At 42.0% G+C, this 20537-nt stretch overlaps 1 protein-coding gene across 13 annotated transcripts in view; it reads left to right on the top strand.

The window, feature by feature from the left end:
- The window catches only part of SGMS1 (sphingomyelin synthase 1), a 305701-nt gene that overhangs the window by 75185 nt on the left and 209979 nt on the right, over window positions 1-20537 (top strand). For all 13 annotated transcript variants that reach the window (XM_067025115.1, XM_059054011.2, XM_067025107.1 and 10 more), the window contains exon 3: window positions 18377-18465. The gene's annotated coding sequence lies outside the window, so the exon portion shown is untranslated. The remainder of the gene's footprint in view (window positions 1-18376; window positions 18466-20537) is intronic.

A 20537-nucleotide genomic window follows, 5' to 3' on the forward strand; every position in this document is an offset into this window, starting at 1 on the left:
CCTCTTTCTGAAATGAAAATCTGCTACCCCCCCATCCTCCCCCCCAAAACCCAACCTAAAACAAAACCGGGAAACGAATAAACTGGCATCCCCCAGCTTTCCCATGATGCCCATGATCTTCAGTTGAAATCAGGATCTCAGAGTCCCACGTGACCTGGCTATTGCCGGCCTGCCCCGGTTCTCCCCATTCCCCCTCTCCCTCTCCGTGGTCCAGCTATGATTGGCTTGGTTTCAGTTCCTCAGAAACAGCATCCACTTCTACTTTCCTCCCCACTTTTTGACATTTTGTCGACCTCTATTTCTTCTTTGGTTCTCCCCTTAAAATACCGTTTTGTCAGGTAAAGCCTTAGGTTAGAGAGCATCTTCGTTTATTTCTTTCTTTATTTGGCTGCATCGGGTCTTCATTGCAGCACCCGAGATCTTTAGTTGCGACATGTAGGATCCAGTTCCCTGACCAGGGATCGAACCCCGGCCCCCTGCATTGGCAGCGCGGAGTCTTAGCCACCGGACCACCAGGGAAGTCCCGAGACGACCGTCTTCTTGCATCATGTCCATCCCATTGGTAGATTGTCACTCTTGGTATATCCCTAGCACCTAGCGTAGGGTCTGGCATACGGTAGGCACTTAGTCGTATTTGTCGAATGAAGGAAAGTAGTGGTGTTTACAAACAGGTTAAGTGCTTCTGAATCTGAGGTGTGGCATGTCTGGTCTGTGTGTGCACAGATGCCACCCCATTTCTCACCTGTGCTCCAGGCAGACACTGCTCCTCTGTTACGACTCCCTTCCTCTGGGCTGGCTTTCTTAGTTGCTGTCCAGGCAGCTGTTTCTGCTCTGCTGGTCCATCTGAATTGGCATGTGGCATGAAAGCTCTGCCATTTCCAGTCTAGCAGGAAAAGGCATAGCATTCCAGATGTGTAAGTTCTTGTCTTTAGACATTTGTGTAAACTCGTTGTGCCTTAGTTTGTGTGCAGTCTGATGCAAGTAATCAGATGGTAATGTAAGATATGCTTTCATGAAGAAAGAGTAAGAAACACTGAAAAATTCGTAAAGCTTATCCAAGTAAAAGGTTGTGTAGTTACATTCAGTGTGCTTTGTATAACAAATACTCATCTTGTGATCAGGCACTTATGTGGAGAATAAAATGTAATTTTAAAATGTATGTAAATATGTTTTAATTGCCAGCTTACCATATCTGTATATGAGTCCTTTACAACAGGGACTCTTAATTTTCTTTCAGAATTAAGTTATCTCTTGTTAAGTTTTTACTTTGCTAGTGAAAAATACATTTCACGGACATAGAATGTAAAACATCACGAAGATGCTAGTTTTTTATTTCGTTTACTGTCATTGCGTGGCAGTGTTTCATAAACTATCCCCATGGATCACCTGTATCAGGAGCACCCGGGCTTGGTTAAATTGCACATTCCTGCCTCCACAACTTAACTGGATCAGACTTTCTGAGGCCTGGAAATCTGCATTTTAAATAAGCTCTAAATGTTTGAATACCACAGCCATATAATACCTAGTATATAGTGCAGCATTAGTAAATATTGAGTAAGATATATAAAAGATGTCTCATTCACTGACCTCTTCAGTCTCGCCCGAGCGTAACAGTGACATCAGAAAATATACCGCTGCCAATGCTGTCCAGTAAAAGGTGAAGATATTGATGGTGGCCGAGGTTGAAACCAGTCAATGACCTTATTCAACCAGAGCACCAAAGATCAACAAGGGCATTGTTCCTAGAGGCTTAAACACACTGGCCCTCTGGGCACAATGGTCCTTTGATCACAGCTGACGTGGGCAGAAAGGAACCAGGCAAGGCTCTGGTCCCCTCGGTGCCTAGCGAGGGCCAGTCCTGCGGTGAAAGGGCAGTGCTTCTGGCCTAGTTCTCTGGAGCGGCCCAGCAGGGTTAGGCTGGCAGTGGCCTTCACCTTCAGCAAGACTCCCTTATTTCCTGCCCTCCCTGACTGCCCCAGGATGCAAGGAGAAAACTTGCCCCGAATTGGAAGGCAGAAACAATAACAGCATTTTAAAGTTGGCATTGCCAAGTGTGTAGGATGTGCTTTACTTGCAGCAGCTCGTGTAATCAGCTTAAAGGAGGGGCAATCCAGGGTGCTGGTGAGAGAGCATTTCCCAACAAACTTTAACCCTGGACTGAACCCCTGGGAGAGGTTACAGCTGTCTTTCTCCAGTTCCTATCTCCAGTTCCTATCCGGTTCTTAACTCTGCACCTTTAGCCTTCCTTGATCTCCTATGACCCTCTATGGTACTTAGAGCTTGCACAATTCTGTATCCAGATGAATAATGGTTTTCTGCCATTTCCTGAGTGTTCGTTCTGTCTCACCAAAAAGAAACAGATTCTCAGTGGGTGATGGTGTCCTCCCCACCGCCCCGCCCTCCCGGCCCTGGCATTTAGAAACCTGTAAGGACATTCGTGGTTGTCACAGTGATGAGGGGTGTGTATATTATTAGCGTTGAACATCCCGAGGGTGTGGATACTAAACGCCCCTTGGTCCTTGGGACAGTCGCACACAATGAAGGATTGTCCCATCCAGAATGCTAATGCACCGCCACGAGAAACACGGGAGCTCTTTGGGTTTGCCTGCATCTTGTTCAGTGCTTCCTTGAGAATAGACCCAGCGTTTATTATGTGATGAATCTGCATGGCTTAATAGATGCAGTATGAGCTAAATTACTTACCGGGAAAATAAACAAATGGTTGCAGCCATCTTCCTGGCTGGCAGTTGTGCTCTGACAGTGGAGCCATCACTCTTCTTGGATTCTGCTTTGCAGCTTCGCCCTTCCCGATGGTACACTGTGGACAAGAGTTATGACCCAGACAGTAATCCTGAACTGCTGCTACTGTTCCACTCAGGAAACACTCTGATGTAACAAAATACCACCATCCATTGTCCCACTGACACCTTGGTCTCCTAAAAATAAACAGGAGAGGGCTTCCCTGGTGGCGCAGTGGTTGAGAATCTGCCTGCCGATGCACGGGACACGGGTTCGAGCCCTGGTCTGGGAAGATCCCACATGCCGCGGAGCAACTGGACCCATGAGCCACAACTACTGAGCCTCCGCGTCTGGAGCCTGTGCTCCGCAACAAGGGAGGCCGCGACAGTGAGAGGCCCGCGCACCGTGATGAGGAGTGGCCCCCTCTTGCCGCAACTGGAGAGAGCCCTCGCACAGAAACGAAGATCCAGCACAGCCAAGGATAAATAAATAAATTTTAAAAATAAAATAAAATAAACAGGAGATGCTAAGTAAATTGTTACATCATTGGGGGGGGCGGTGGACAGGGAATCCAATATTTTTATCACAGACACCATCCCAGGCAAGTGCTCTTAGCAGTAGGAGGGTTCGAGATTTGGAGGGATGTGTTCTGAGCTCCCAAACCTTCCGGAGTTATTTTGCCTGTGGATCAGAAAGGTACTGTGAGGAGGAAAAAGTTTTGAACTAAGGATCAGAGAAGCGTCCTGGAAAATTTGCTGCTTCGTATCAGTCATTCAGTTAGAGATATCAGAGAAGGGACAGATGAATAAAAATTTAGGAACACAAAAGAGAGGGTGACATCAGATCTTATTTTAAAGGACTAAGAATTAAGCCAGAAAGCTTGTTGACCTAAGGATGTGCAATAGACTATGGGATTTGAATATCTTGAAAACCGGGTAATAATTAGACTAACAGTAAAGGCAATAGGTACAGACTGGGGAAATGCAGCTACAGGAGGCTGAGAGAAATGGCAAACTAAAATGAGTCAGAGGGCTGGTTTTTCCCTTCACGGTCTCCTGTGACTAGCTGAGAAACAGCGTGTTCTTCCTTTGACTCAGTGAGTCTACTTCTAAGAGTAATTTCCAAGCAAATGAGTAGAGCTTTGTTCAGAGATTCAGCTCTGAGTATGCTTAGTGAGCATTGTTTGAAACTGAACATTGGAAGCAACCCAGATGGTCCCCCAAAGGGCCTTGGATGAACACGTTATAATTCATCTATATAATGGAATATTCTATAACCATGACAATGATATTGAGGAGAAATATTGACATGGGACAAAATGTATGAAAAATAGCCTGTAATAGAATATATAAGGTTCATGTTTCAATAAAGAAATATGTAAACATAGAGGGAAAAACCAGGAAAGGCATTAATCAAAATGTTCACCTGGAGTGTCTCTAAGTGGTTGAATTCCAAGTACCTGGAATTCTTTCTTAGGGCTTAAGTGCTTAAAATGTTTAATTTGAACATGTGTAATTATTTTTGTAATTAAAACGTTTAATACAGTAAATAAAAACATGATCAAATTATTAAAGGGTGCTTTGTCAACCTGTTATCCAAGCATTTCAATATATAATTATTTTTAAATCCAAACACTACTGGTAGTTCTAAGAAGCTATTAGTCCTTCACATTTTATTCTGGATTTAGTTGATCATTAGCACAGAGGAAATGAGGGTTCTGATTATGAGGAATAAATGTGATTGGGGTGAATTAAAGAGTGGGAAGAAAGAAGGGATATATCAGTATAGTTAAGAGGAACGTAGATAAACTAAGTCTAATACTTTAATAATGGCTACATTTGCCTGGTTTGAAACTCTGCCTGGGAAATTCCCTGCTAAACATCATCATACACATCACACATCGTACACTCTTAGGGTGACTGGGGAACACTCACTAAGACTAGGCTTGGCTCCCTTGCCGCAGGAGTGGCTGAATCAGAGATGTGAGAGCCTCAGGTGCTATAAGGTTTCCAGCTAAAGGCCTAGTCCATTGTAGGCTTCCAGTTCTCAGAGGTGAGGCCACAGAGTTCTGTGAGTGAGTCAGCCCATTAAGAATTTAGGTCTTATTTAAAGGAAATACTTTGCAGCAGCATTTCTTAGAATATACTCTGTGGGACACTATTCTTAGGAGAAGGATCCATGGGGGAAAACATAAAAGGGGGCGGGACAAATAGGTTTGTGAAAGGAGACAGGTCAGCGTGTCCCGCAGCCCCTACGTCCCCACTTGCATCTCACAGTTAGTACACTGAGGCTCCAGGTGTCTTGCCTTAAAGACATCTTTTGGGTTTGGGTTAACCCTGAATTTACTAAATTTAGTTAGCTATAGATTTTTTTTTTTTTTTTTCGCATGAGGATTTTAAAAAACTATTTAGGCGAAGATGGATATTCTTATATCCTCTTTTGTTCGGAGGACGTTCATTCTAGCTAGAGTTTAGAGCTAAGAGCTTTGAGTATACACTGTGGACTAGGCTCTCAGAGAAATACAGAATCTTCTCCACCCACGTGGGGTCTGCTCACTCTTCTGGGGACACTGTAAAGTGAGGCCTAAGTTCACATAATACTGAGCGGTGTCTGTCTAGGTTGGCGATCTTCATAATCTAGGATTCTGCTTTCGTTGAAATCTCAAATGACAAAGGTTGGCGAGAAATACATAATAATGTTAGTGCCTTGTCCCCTCTCTTCTAATTTCCCTTCGGTGAGTATATATTACTCCTCCTCCCAAAGTTTTATTAATAGAAGAATGGGCATACAGTATTTCCAACCCAGTTCCTCTTGGAAGGAACAGGGGAGACAGGCTGGTAGTACACTCTGCAGAGGAAGGGTGCCTGGCTGCCACGTCTGGCAGCTCTCTGCTCTCCCACGCTGGCGGGAGGAGGTCTGGAGAGCAGAGGGGCCTGTGAGCCAGGGATGATTCCTGCTGGTGTCCCTCAGGACCTGGGGATCCTGAGGTATCAGGAAAGCCAGAGGGGCAGTGAGGTGGGAGCTGATGCTTGCAGAGGCACTGCCACTTCCTCGGGCTGCTGGGACTCTGTTGCGGCGGGGACACATAAGCAACTTTTTTTTTTTTTTTTTTTTTACATAAGCAACTTTTTAAGTCTGGGGAGGTAACTCTGAGTTAAGATTTTGATTTCTTTTTTTTTTTTTTTTTTTTTTTTTTGCGGTATGCGGGCCTCTCACTGTTGTGGCCTCTCCCGTTGCGGAGCGCAGGCTCCGGACACACAGGCCCAGCGGCCATGGCTCACGGGCTTAGTTGCTCCGCGGCATGTGGGATCTTCCCGGACCGGGGCACGAACCCGTGTCTCCTGCATCGGCAGGCGGATTCTCAACCACTGCGCCACCAGGGAAGCCCAAGATTTTGATTTCTTAAACTCCGTTGTAGGGCCCCAAACTTGGGAGACCAGCAACATAGACAGAGAGTATAGAAAAGAAGTATTTTCAGTAAAAATTGTTTAGGCTTCTGATAAAAAAGCCGCTATAGACCCTTGAGTAGGAGAACGCTCATCTTGTGAAGATGTGGCCAGTGGTACACGTGGAGAATCCACAGAAGTGCGAGTAATGATAACTCTGAACAGTGCGTCTTTTTTTTTTTGTTTTGTTTTGACGTGAGAGCGTTGGTGATGCACCTCAAACAAAACCAGACCTCTGGGCGGTTGAGTGGGGTCCAGCCCCCTCTGAGGCACATCATGGAACCAGGCTCCCTTCCTCCGGCCCTGCAGCCCTCACCTTCACCATTCGAAGCTCCATCACATCCTCCTGTGGCTCCTGTGTAAAAGGAAGTGGGCCAACAATGGGTTTTGACCCAGGGGATTAAAGAGTCAAACTTTTCTGAGTTTAGCAGGAGGAGCAAAGAATTTGTCCTGTTTCTGTCAAAGGAGATCCATCTGGAAAATGAATTAGAAGAAAACTATTCTTGAAAAATAAACCTTTAATTAAAACTTTTTTTCTCCTTCCAAGGTGCCAGTAAAACAAAGTGGAACACATTACCCACAAGGCAATTTTAGATGAGAAACTAAACATTTAGATGCCTCTTCCTTTCTTTAATAATTCTACCCTGATTTGGTTCCTGTCACAAAAGTGGGTGAATAAGATAAATGATACTGGTATGATCAGCAACCTCTCTATTTTCTGTCTGCTGAGAATACTTAAAGCATAGACTCTAATTTTGTAGATGGAGTGAACCTTAGAAAGTCAGTTTTTGCTGAACATCAAGAGTCTAGATTAAAGATAACAAGGACACTCATACAAATTCCCAAGAACTTAACTCTTCAGTCACACTCAACGCTGGTAAAGGGATGGAAAGGAGCATGAATATCATTCCTGCCAAGTGGTCTTTTTGCCGACAGATGGGACAAAACCTCTCCCTCTCCAGGAGTGATGTTTTCACTGTGGTGCTACAAACAGGCACCTCTTCTTTTTTTTTTTTTTTTCATACTCTACCCAGCAAGGCTCTCCTTCAGATTTTTTTTTTTTTTAATTTATTTATTTACTTTTGGCTGTGTTGGGTCTTCGTTTCTGTGCCAGGGCTTTCTCCAGTTGCGGCGAGCGGGGGCTGCTCTTCATCGCGGTGCGCGGGCCTCTCACTGTCACGGCCTCTCCCTTTGTGGAGCACAGGCTCCAGACGCGCAGGCTCAGTAGTTGTGGCTCACGGGCTTAGTTGCTCCGCGGCATGTGGGATCTTCCCAGACCAGGGCTCGAACCCGTGTCCCCTGCATTGGCAGGCAGATTCTTAACCACTGCGCCACCAGGGAAGCCCCAGGCACCTCTTCTTAACAGATAGATGTTTGACCTGTTTCTTATGAATATCCAGGGCACAAATAAAAAAGACTGGACATTTTAAAAAATGACATTTTTTTTTTTTTTTTTTTTTTTTTTTTTTTTTGCGGTACGCGGGCCTCTCACTGTTGTGGCCTCTCCCGGAGCACAGGCTCCAGACGCGCAGGCTCAGCGGCCATGGCTCAGGGGCCCAGCCGCTCCGTGGCATATGGGATCCTCCCGGACCGGGGCACGAACCCGCATTCCGTGCATCGGCAGGCGGACCCTCAACCACTGCGCCACCAGGGAAGCCCCATTTGTTGTTTTTAATGGTGAAAATGATTCATTCAGCAATGTCTGCATGCCTCCCCTGACCTGTTCTAGTTGCTGTGGTTATAAAGGTAAATAAGAAAGGCATGAAAACATTATTCTGTCAGCTTACTTGGTATATTTAGCCTATTCCTTTCCTGTATATACATTTTTTTATATTATATTATACTTAGAAGGATATTTTTGTGTCCTGCTTTCCTCATTTAATATTATATCTTAAGCATAATGGCTGCATACTATTCTGTGATGTGGCTATTTCACAGTTTCTTAAACCATTTCCCTGTTGTTGATCAATTAGGTAATTTTGAATTTTAGTAGCGAAAACATGATAAACATTGATGTATAAAATTTTATCCTCATTTCTAATTATTTCCTTAAGATAGGTTCAAACTGGAACTGGGTCAGATGGTATGAACACTTTTAAGGGTCTTGATACATGATGCCAAATGCTTTCTTGTATGGGGGAAAGTAGTCATTTCACTTTATCCTCATTTCCTCATTAGCGTAGGTTTTTTTTTTTTGTCTTTTTTTTTTTTTTCCCTTTTTGTCTTTTTTTTAGTGCTGATGTATTAGAAAAAAAAATTTGGATTGGTTTTTCCTGGAAGGTATTGTTTTGGGGACTAACTTCTCTGTGACACCTTCCTGCCCAGTGTGTTTTCAGTCATCTTATTTAGGACTTTTAAACTTGATAGAAGGAAAGGGTGTTTATTTCTATATTGTCAGTGCCTCCCTGAGTACCTTCTCTGAGGTACACTTTAATATTATACTCATAGTAAAAAATAAGAAACCACATGACTTATATAATACATGCTGCTGCATGTATTATATAAGCCATTGTTTAAAAAAGATGCTCCTGGGGGGGTGGGGGCTAGGGGAGGGAGGGATTGGAAGTTTGGGGTGAGCAGATGTAAACTATTATATATAGAATGGATAAACAACAAGGTCCTATTCTATAGCACAGGGGACTATATTCAGTATCCTATAATAAATCATAATGGAAAAGGAAAAAAAAAAAGATGATTCTGTTTCTCAGTACCTAGGGGGAAAGGCCTTTTTCTATTCTTCCTTTAATCAGTTATGTGGCCTGCCTCCTTTCCCGTTTTGCTCTGCGTATTAGAAATGTAGGAATTTTACTGTTCAAGTACACCAACAGCATTATCTTGTGGTTGGAAAATCAGCTTTTTTCATTTCATGACTTTATATTTGTGTCTTCCACGTGCATATGTGTCTTTTATCAAACGTTGCCTCAAATCTTTCCTGCAGATGGGTAGCATGTAAATAATTTAATAAAATGAACTGCCAATGATGGTGTGATGATTTTAGATAAACAGTTCATTTGGCTTATATCTTTAAGGTTTTTGGACAGAAAATTACATACAGTTTTAATTGGCTATAAGAAGGCCAGGGATTTTGGAGGAAACATTAGGGCCAGAAAATCCTGATACAGCTTATTTAAACACTTAAGCTGTGTATGTATTTAGCAACCAGTATCATGGTGTGGCTGATCACTAATTGAGAAACTTCTTCTTTAACTAGCGTACATTAAAGCAATGTGCAGTTTTTCGTGGGGGTGTGATGATGTTTGAGGAGCATGATGACTATTTAAAGTACTTAGTACATAGATGGATTGTGCTGCTTTATTGCTTTAAAGAAAATAATGAGGATTGGACAAGGAAATTGCAAAGGACTTTGGGAAAAGAAAGATCCTTCCTCACATGTGGGATTGAAACGCCCAGCAGGCTTAGTCTTGCCCTCCTCTGCACCCTTCTGCATTCAACTCGCTTTGCCAGAAGCTCTAATTGTGTGGTATCGTAATTATTTGTTTACAGTCTGTGTCTCTATTAAACTCTAGTTGGCCCAGTCTTGTTCTTCTTTGTGTTGGCTATATCTAGCACAATGCTAGCAGTAAATTTTTCACATATATGATTCCTATTTCTGAAATAGCAGATTAGAAGGCATATTTTAGGCCAGTAAGTATTTCAAAATATTGGCAAGTATTTTGAATAGTTAAGAGGGGCTGGGAGGCATTTTTTTTGCCCCAAAGTTTAATATGTGTTCCTTCCAAAAAAAAAAAAAAAATCAGAAAATCTGAACTCCTAAAATCCTACATTTCTTAAAATTATTCAGTTGCAAGCAGCATTTTGGTGCTGAGTCCTGTTTGAATGGGCTAAGTGATCTTTCCTTGGGCAGCCCTTCTCACCTTTTCTCCCCTACATTTTTTTTTTTTTGGCTGCGGCTTGGTTTGTGGGATCTTTGTTCCCCGACCAGAGATTGAATCTGCGCCCTTGGCAGTGAAAGCGTGGAGTCCTAACCCCTGGACTGCCAGGTAATTCCTCCCACTACATTTTTGTATTGTTCTGGGCGTGAACATCACCCATATTTATTGAAGGCCTATGGTATACCCATCCGTGTATTGTGCTGAAGATACAGTGGTGATCAAAACGTGGACTCTGCTGTCAAGGATGGAGTTCATATTCTGGAAGTATTAGAAGCAGACTCAAGTCTTAGAATTTATACAGTGAACTTTCTTATTGCTTTCTTTTTTTTCTTGGGGGCGAGTTGACACAGAAAACCACAAATAAGGAAGTTCGGGAGTCACTGGTATTTGACTATGTGTGATAAGGATCCTCTGCTGTAAACAAAATGAGAAAAGGATATTTCAATATACTTCTTCCTTCTTTAGGCTCACCCAGACACGTACTTTGTGCTGTGCTGTCGATGTTCATTTTCACAGTGTCCCAGCTCTAGAACCCAATTTGTTCTTCTGGAAATTTAGTCACTTTTGGAGAGCCATAGCAGTTTCTAAATCATGCCTCTCTGATAATGTTCCCAAGGCCATTATGACTAAATTGGGTGATAGAATGAGATCTGTAGTAGTATGTCACTTTGATGGGTGACATATCCTAACGTTTCAGTGATTTGGGCTTCTTTAAAGCACAGAACACACCTTGAGGATGAGAGTTAGATTACATGGAATGTTGCCCAGTGAAATTCGGGCGGGTGCCAAAGAAATGCTCTGTGGAGTGACTGCCTGATCCCGAGATTACGTTCCTTCTTGCCTCACGGGAGAGTCTTCTAATTTTTAGCAACAGTCTCTGCTGCCTCTTGTGGAGCCCAATCACTTCACCTCTGAGAGGCTCAGAATCCTCACCTGTAAAATCCGGGTCATTTGACGAGCCGCTGAGTGGTTCTGAAGACTCAGTAACATCTGTGAAGTGACTGTTACGCGACCAAGAACAGAGTCGGCCCTTAGTATACAGCAGCCTCTCTTATCTCTTAAAATGGAAGGTTTTTTTATTCCCTAGCACTTAAAAACACAGGCTTATAATATTTTTAAGTTACAGTAGTTCATATTTATTCATAATGAATCCACAGTATATTTTAGATACTACAGATTGCATTCTTCTTGGTCTGTTAACTTGGTATTGTCTACTTGGGGTTTTTCCATATGGCTTAGGACTGAGTCTTGAAGCAAACCAGCAATTAATTAATTAATATTATTTTACATATATAGTCCTTAGTGCCAAGTACTAGAGTGAAGTTCCTTGTATAAATTATCTCATTTACTCCTTAGGGAAGACACTGAAGCACAGAGAAAGATCAAGTAATTTGTTCAAGGCTGTATTGGAGGACTTGGGATTGAAACCCAGGCGTGTCTGGCTTCTAAGCCCAGATTCTGAGCGCTTCTCTTTCCCTTTAGCGTGTGTTAAATCACTGAGAAGAGGGCCCTTCAGAGTGGCAGACACCAGTGCTTTATGGATGGCTTTCGGTCTGGGTTGGTATCACGTGCTTGAACACATCATTCTGTAGTTAAAGGACTCGTACTCTGTGTTAGGTGTAAAGATAGCACAGCTCACTCATGAGCACTGCACTTTATTTATGTTCCTGCTGGGCCCTTACCATAGTCTGTTCTTGCTCTAGTTCTTACTGGTCAAGTCTCGGAGGAGGCAATATATCCAGTGGTTAAGAGCCCAAGACTCTGAAATTGGACAGCCTGGAATTGAATCCCAGCTCTGTCAATTATGAGCTGTGAAAGCTGGAGCAAGTTACTTATCTCTGTGCCTTAGTTTCTCATCCATAAATTGGGGATAATAAATAGTATTTAATTTAAAGGGTTGTTGTGAGGATTAAAAGAGTATACACACACACACACACACACACACACACACACACACGGCACTTAGGGTGCTTAGAACAGTTCCTGGCACGTAGTGAGTATTCTGCAGTGTTTGTGGTTAATAATAAGATGACAGAGTTCTTTGAGCATAGCTATGGGCCATGTCATTTTTGTCTTCATATTCTGCACAGGCCCTGCCCCAGTGCTCTACACATGGTGGGCTCACCGTGAAACTCTGTTGAAGGAGTGGATGGATATGCATGGGTGAAATGGTTGAAGGCATGACCAGTTCTTTTTCATCTTGAAGTTGTATTTGCCTCATTGACATAAACTCTCTATCTTGACTTTAATAGGATCAGAGACTGAATAACTAGAAGAGGTTGACCCAGGCAAGGTTAAAATTATTTGTCAATCATAATAGCTAACATTTATTAAGTGCTTACTATGGGGTAGGCACAGGCTAAATATTTTATGATTAACTTACTGAGTCTTTCCAAGAGCCTCATGAAGCAGGTATTATCCCATTTTACAAATAGTAAGTTTCATGTATATTCGTCTTATCCTTGTAGTTAAGAGGTTGGATTTTGAATCAGGCAAGACTGTGTGAAGCCCACAGCACAAGCAGAGCTGATCTTCTGTCTCAGGTCTCCCTGAGCGACCTTTAGCCTATAGTAAAGCACTCGGTAGACAGTTGTGTTACCTGTTATTATTGCAACTTCTCTGAGTCAGAATCATAATTCCAATACTACTTGAATACAAATATGAGAGCTCCAAACATTGGTAATTATCATAGCAAGCATGTCATGGGTATACAAACTACATATTCCTTTGCTAAAAATTCTGGCTTTAGGAAAGTCTTCACTTTGAAGCTAAACTTTTCATACTTCAGGTTAAAACTATTTTCTCTATGCTGTCTTTGGTGGGAATGGAAAAATGCTGTCCAGGCTCTCAGCAGGGTAGTGCTTAAAATGATGTTAAATGGTGGAGTCTTCCTTGTTTTCTCTTTCCTGTGGGTTTCATCTACTTTTGGTCCTTTTCTGTTTTGTTTTGTTTTCAGTTTCCCCTAGAAGTGTAGAGCCCAGCATTGGTCACTCTGACCCTGGCTGATACTAATTATGACCTGAAGTTGTACATCCTCCTTCACAGTCAGGGTCTGCGATGTGAAGACGCCTCCCCCTGTGTGAGGCGATGCATGGTACTGAAACACTCGTACTGTCTGCTTTACACTGTGCCATTTGGGAGGCAGCTGGTCACGGGAGTCCTGTTCATGCCTCCTTCGTTAGGTCCCCAAATCCACAGTCTGGGGCCAGGAAAGAACATACTGGACCAGTGACATGCAGGGTCCAGATGGGCTACGACAGGATTTTGCCCGTTCCCCAGTCCTCACTTACTCAACTTGTGTGCGAGCTAACATGGAGCACCGATCCTACTGGTTGTGCAGTATACGAGCTTCTTGAGAATAGAATTGATTTAATTATACAAATATTCCAGATTCTTCCCTCTGAGAAGTCCTTTTAATCTTCGGTCTGATACATTTTTTTGTTTGTTTGTTTCTCTCTTTTTTTTGTTGGCTGCACCCCACAGCATGCAGGATCTTAGTTGCCTGACCAGGGATCAAATCCTTGCTCCTGCAGTGGAAGCGCAGAGTCCTAACCACTGGACCACCAGGGAATTCCAATTTCTGTTTGTTTCTAGTAAGAACATCCTTTTCCATTTCCCCCACTACCTTTAAATACTTTTCGCTTGAGCCATGTGTATATTCCTGGATTCTTGAAATTGCTGGTCCCCTGTCTTGATGAAATAGTTTGTTCTTTCATGAGTGTCACAGTTGATGTTAGTTTATGAGTGTCTTTATGGCATCCTCTTCTAAAGAATTCTGATGAGTTTCTCACATCTTACTCTTACCCTATTGATGCTATCACAGGGTCATCACCTGTTGCCATTCTGGGCCTTTCCCTGGAAGCACCAGTTATACTGTCAGTTTTTCAGTTAAATACGTTAAGTACTGTTTATAGAAAGCCCTTAAGCGCTTTGGCTCCACCCCTCACTGGCTGTGTGGCACGCCAGGAGGCTGTTGACCCTCTCTGTCCCCTTGCTTATCTGCAGGGTAGACTGTTAACAGCTCCTACCATACAGAGTTGGTGTGAGCACTCAATGAGATAGTGCGTGCTAAGTACCCCTAGTGCGTAGCACATGTTAAGCGCTCAGTAAACATTGTTATCATTGTAAAGGTTAGCACAGGTGCAGTGAGGATACTAAGGCTGAGGCACTAACCCAGCTCTGAATGGTGATTATGACATATTTCCCAGAGGTTGTCAAGCCTCAGTGATTTAGTCAAGAGAAGAAAGGGAGGAAGGGGTCTTTCATGAAGGGGAAACGGCTCCAGGGTTTTCATTCACGGGACATAGCGTGTTGGGGGGGGGGGATGAAAGGGAAAGCTGAGCAGGGAGCAGATCGCAGAGGTCTTCCTTTGTGAAGCCCAGGGGCTCTGACTACATTCCTGAGAAAGGGGAACCACCGGAGAATTCATACTTGATGAGAGTGCAGGACACATGCTGACTTGAGGAAACAGAGTTCAACAGGGTCCACACGGAGACGCTGAGACCTGAGAAGACTGATGTAAGAGTCCCTCGAGGACGGGGAGTGCCTGCACGGTGAGGCAGGCAAATGGACAGATAAACACTGCGTTTACATCAGACACTCGCCTTTAAGTTCTAGGGGGCCTGAAGTAAGACCGAAGAGAGGTACAACTTCCATGCACCGATTCCTTTCGAGAAAATGAATTAGATGGGCTGCAGTGTGCCTGTCCAATATGGAGAAAATCTGCTCAAGAAGTAGAAAGGGGTCACCCCCCACTCTTCCTGGCGCGCCGTGTGGAAAGCTGCATGTGTGCGCGCGCCCGTGGCTCAGATCCGCTGGCTTGTGCAGGGAAAGGCCTAATCTCCATTTTCCTGTGATGGCAAACTCCTCTTTTCTCACGGCATGTGAGAAGAAAATACTGCTCTTGTTTGCCAGTTTCCTTTTGATTAACTTCGTATCTGGGGTTGCAGGTTTTCTTTTGGACTATTTTTTTTTCTGATTATTTTCTCACCAGTGGTTAGAAGTGGAAAAGGAAATATGCCAGAAAATGATTTATATGAAAAGGAGTCTTCTCCTCATCCCTAAGTACATGCACATAAACAAGAAAAATAAAGAATAGCAACTAATTTTGGATTCTTTGGCCAGACTATAGTGTTTTATTTTGCCATTTGGAGGAAGAGTTATGGAAATAAAGGGAAATATATGTCAGAGTGATAGCCAGCTGGCTATCTGAAGTGAGTATCAGCTTTCCGGAAGGAATAGAGACACTTTCTTGTCATTTTATTTAGAATTGCCTGACTGCTAGAGAGCGTTTTTCTTGCCGCAGTGCTGCAATGGAAGTAAACACATAATGTTTCTAAGAAACAGATTGTTAGAGAGTTTCTTTGAAATGTTTAAATAAAGAGCGTTTGTTACATGCTGCAAGTGTTTGATTCTTAACTCTTCCCAATAGAGCAGCTCTGTGTCCCACAAGCGTCACTTAATGTTGAAGGCACCAAGCGAAATAGAGAGGTAACTGGTACTGAACTTGCCCTCCTTCAGTAAACTAGAAAACTGGACAGTACACGAGCCAGTTACGGTCAGCCACGGGAAAACAGGCAGCCAGGACGTTGACCCTTGAGAGAAGAGAGTCACATGAGGTGAGACCCACATTTGCCCTAGTTTTCTGCTGGAGCATATTTCCTGTTGCCTGCATTCCCTTTCTGGGGTACCAGGAGGGGGAGCCTGTTACAGCATGGTGGGTCTCCAGAGTTCAGGGCTGCTGAAGAGGCTGGAATTTGTAAGGCAGGCTGCTGGGGAGGAGGGAACTATGAGAGGGGAACCCAGAAGCTGAGATGTGCATCCATACAGGGTGAGACCTAGCAGAGAGCAGCTGTTCCCAGGCGGGGAGGAGAATGGCCATAGCAAGGTTCATGCAGTATGGAGAGAAATGGGGAGTTCTGGGCTAGCCAGGGTGGAGAGACCTTGCTGAGCACCTTAACCATTCCGAGACACCGGAAAGACCATGCCTTATGATTAAGGGTCATGCATTAGGACCAAGGACATATCTCAGATAGACCTGTCTTAACCAATTATAAAACCAGGCCTGACGGAATTGAGAGGATCTGCCAGTAATTTAGTTGCCATCAGAACCAAACTGAACACCTTCCAGCTGTCAACCTTATAACAGAAAAACACGCAAAGAAGCAGGAAAATGTGACTCATTCAAAATGAAAAGTAATCCGTGGAAATAGACAATGCCTTTCAAACAGTGCTATACTAGATCTTGGTCTCTATAACATCATTCTCCACTGAAAGGACCCAGGGCCTTTAGAGAAATGTCTGCAACTAGGGCAGAGACAGAGTAAGTACAAGATGAGCCTAGAACTTTTTTTTTTTAATGTCAGAAAGTAAGGAAATAAAAGTAGAAAAATAAAAACAGTGATGGGGGCATGTCACAAAGGTAAAGGAGCCAGTTTAAAGGGTCGCCCACTGGCTAAATCTGAGACAGTTTGAGCACCAAAATTATTAAGTACAGCAATACATTATAAATTGTTGAAAAAGTAGGACTTCACATATCCTTACTGATCATAAATTGACAAATAGATGAACAAATAGTGTAGACTGCTGAGTCCTGGATGGTAATGTGGAGGGAATGCTGGAGTTGGAACAATTAGCCTGTTGTAGCCGTGGTAGTAAAGTTCAGATCAGGCAAGGGTCACCAGTGGATGCTAAATCTAGGGGGACATTTTGATGAGGGACAAGATATTTGCATGGTCTTAAAGTGTCTCCCCACAGATTACTTATTAGATGTAAGGGAAAAAATAATAATTTTTCTTGGGAGAAATTGGACAGCACCTTGGCTGGGTGATCAAAATTTATATCGCCAGGGAGGGGCACATAGACTTCACATGCCTTCAGCTATGACATCAGGAGAAGAAAACTCTGTAGTTTTCTGGCTGATAATGCATAGGCTGAATTGAATCATGAGGAAATGTCAGACAAGTGAAAATGGTAATGTTTTATTAATATAAAAAAAGGGGAGGACTATATTCTTCTAAAGTGTCAGTGTCATAAAAGATAAAAAAGAGCTGTGTGTCTCAGATTAATGGCAGCTAAATATAATACCTTACCCTGGACTGGATCCTGAATTGGAGGAAAAAGAAATGCTATAAAACGCATAATTGGGTTAATTGAATATGGTGGTCAATTAAAGTATTGTTATCGATATTAAATTTACTGAGATCAGTAACAACATTATGGTTTTGTAAGAATATCCCTATTCTTAAGAAATAACTTCTGAAGTTTTTAGAGCCATGATGTATGGGACTTATCGCCACGTGGCTCAGAAACAAAAAAATGTTGAGTGAGGGACTTCCCTGGCAGTCCAGTGGTTAAGACTCCAACCTTCCACGGCAGGGGGCACGGGTTCGATCCCTGGTCAGGGACCTAGGATAGCACATGCCACGCGGCCAAAAAAAAAAAAAGCTTAAAAAACAAATGTTGAGTGAATGTGTGTGTCTGTAGAGAGAGAGTGAATGATTAAGTATGTACGTTAAATGTTAATAGCAGGTGAACACGGGTAAAGAGTACATGGCAGCCTTTGTACTATTATTATTCTACAACTTTTCTCTAAACTTGAAATTATTTCCAAAAGAGAGAGAGAGAGAGAGAGAGAGAGAGAGAAATAAAGCCCAGCAACTATAACTATGACTTAAAGAGAAAAGGAGGGTATGTGGAAAAGATACATGTGTTTCTTAACTATCTTGGTATTGATTTTCTACCCTTTGTGTTGTCTCTGGTAAATAAACGTTTAATCTTATGGCAGTGTCTTCGTCATTCAGCAGGCAAAGCCGCTTCTATATCTGTTGGTTAGGACACTATATCTAGTAGAAGAAGAAATAGCAATACTGCTTTTCAAATTGAAACCATTATATCATTTGGTGCCGTGGAAGAGTTTGGAATAAGGAGTCATAGAAGTGGTTCGGATTCCTCCTCTGATGCTTGCTGGCTGAATGATCATTGGAAAGTTCCCTAACCTTTGGGAAATTTGGCTGCTGCATTTTAAGATACTTGCCTAGTCTCAATATCTTACAGCTCAAATGCATGTGAAATCTCTTTGTAAATAATGATGATTTCTTCTACAAACATTAAATTACTATTAATAGTTTTAGTTAAAGAAGAAAATTGGCTTAGACCAAGGTAGAGACTTTCCTTAATTCAGGTGGCTTTTTTTCCTTTTAAATGTCAAGATTGATTATACAAGAGAGTTTCTTTCCGCTTGGACCCTCGGTTCCTTCTGGTTGCCTCCTTTCTAATTTCCTGCTTTTATTATTCCAGGCAAAGCTGCAGTGACTGAAGGAGTTGTGGATTTTCTGGATTTCAAGAACAGTGAAGTAGGAGATAGCAGAGAGTGTATAAAAGAACACGTAAGTCAAACTCAGTGTTTCATTCATTCTCAAACATCTTATGGATCTGAAGTTCCTCAGGATCTCTCCTGCTTTGTTCTGAGATTGTGTGTGAGGCTCTAAAGGTTGGAGGGATCTTTGAGGTCTTCAGCTTGCTCCAGGTCAAAATCAGCCAAGGAAAGGCCAATGTCGTTTGGGGAAGGAAGGAGAAAGGATTGAAGAGGCCAGTTTCGTCATTGGAGGAGGAAGGCAACATAGGCCAGGGTGGGAGAAATGCATAAAACAAAGGGCACAGGAAACAGTCTGCCGGAGTCACTGGAAATGACAGAAAAGGGCCCTGCCAGATCTGAAGTTACATAAACCAGGGAGGAAGGCTCCAGGGAGGCTTGGGGGAGTCATTTCCTTTACTCTGGAATTGCTTTTGATTGAGACTCCTTATCTGGGAAGATTACAATTACTAGGTCTTCCCCTTCTCTGGAATTGAAGAGTCTAGGCCAGTGCTTCTCAGAGAATCAATCAGGTGAGATTAAGAGCTTGTCCTAGAACATAAACCTGGAAACTTCTTCATTGAGAAAGTCTTGCTACCAGAAGTAAAATTCAGCTGAATTAAACAGTGTTCTTAATGTTAATAGTTGATTTCCATTCTGGAACATAATTACTATGCCCATGTATATATCCAAATAATATATTGCCTAGTTTTACTAGTTTTTAGTAAGAATGGTATATTGCATGTAATATTCTGTAATATTAATATTAATATTCTGTAATATTCATGTAATGTTCTGCAGCTTTCATTTTTTTCACTCAGTTGAATTAAGATTCACTTGTTACATTAATGGTACTAAATTAATTTTTATTGTTAAATAAAATTCTATTCTGAAAATCTATCATAGTTTATCTGTTGCTCCATTTCCTTCCAACATGTGATATTTTGTTGCCTTTCTAGTGAGTATAAAATACTATATCATGTGGTCTTAATTTATATTTTCCTAATTAATGGTGAGATTGAGCATCTTTTTTTTTTTAAGCGTCCTTTGGAGAACACAGTTTATGACTTTAATGTAGAGAAACTTTTCAGTCTTTTCTTGCATGGCTAGTGCAGTTTTGTTTGTTTCTGGTTTTTTGGTTTTGGTTTTTGAAATGTAGTCTAACAGTCCCTCTTTTAACTATGTTGCAATTTCATTGCTAACCTTCATTTTTTTTGATTGAAGTTTTTCTTGATTTGTGTTCTCATTCAGTATTTTTTCTCCGCTCATTTGGAAATTATGCATTTTGTTTCTGTTCTTCTAATGATTACCCTGAAAGTACACTGTGTACACTTAATAGTTTTAAAGTCAATCTGTAGTTAAGGTCCTCTTATCTCCTTCCAGAATAATATAAAACTCATAGGACACCTAATGAAGACTGTGTTCTTCTGTACTTACATGTTCTTCTCAGTCAGTTCTGTTGTGTTTCACCATACAAATTAGACAATTGTTATTAGAGATAGTATTTGTTTCACTTTATCTCTGTGTTTACTATATCTTGCTTCTCTTCCCTTCTTCTATCCTTTGCCTTTTCTCTGGTGAGATTTGCCTTCTTTAGAATTTTCTTTCCTTAAAATATTTTGGTGGTAATTTCTCAAAGTTTTGATTTATGTTAGAATGTCTTTATTTCACTCTCAGAGTTCTTAGCTGACAGTTATTTTTCTCCCAGCATTTTGAGTGTATAATGTACCATTCCATTGTCTTATGGCTTTCAGTTTTGCTGTTAAATCTGTTAATCTTTCATTTGCCTTTCTTTAGGAGATGATTTGGCTTATTTATTTGTTGCTGGATTACTGCAGTTTCACTACAACATGTCTATGTACAGCTTCCTGTTTATATTTGTTGTGATTTATGTATCTGTGAGTTCATATCATTCATCAGCTCTGAAAATTTCTCAGCTATTAATGCTTTGAATACTGTCCTACATTTTCTCTATTGTCTCCTTCTGGTTTTGATTAAATAGATATTAGGACTTCTCTTTATTCTTCATGTCTTTTAATTCATTTTGGATATCTTCTTCCTTGTCTTTCTCTGCTTCATTTGGGTAATTTCTTAAGATTTAGCTTT

This window comes from Kogia breviceps, chromosome 2 (genome assembly GCF_026419965.1).
Source record: "Kogia breviceps isolate mKogBre1 chromosome 2, mKogBre1 haplotype 1, whole genome shotgun sequence".
NCBI classification, from domain to species: domain Eukaryota; kingdom Metazoa; phylum Chordata; class Mammalia; order Artiodactyla; family Physeteridae; genus Kogia; species Kogia breviceps.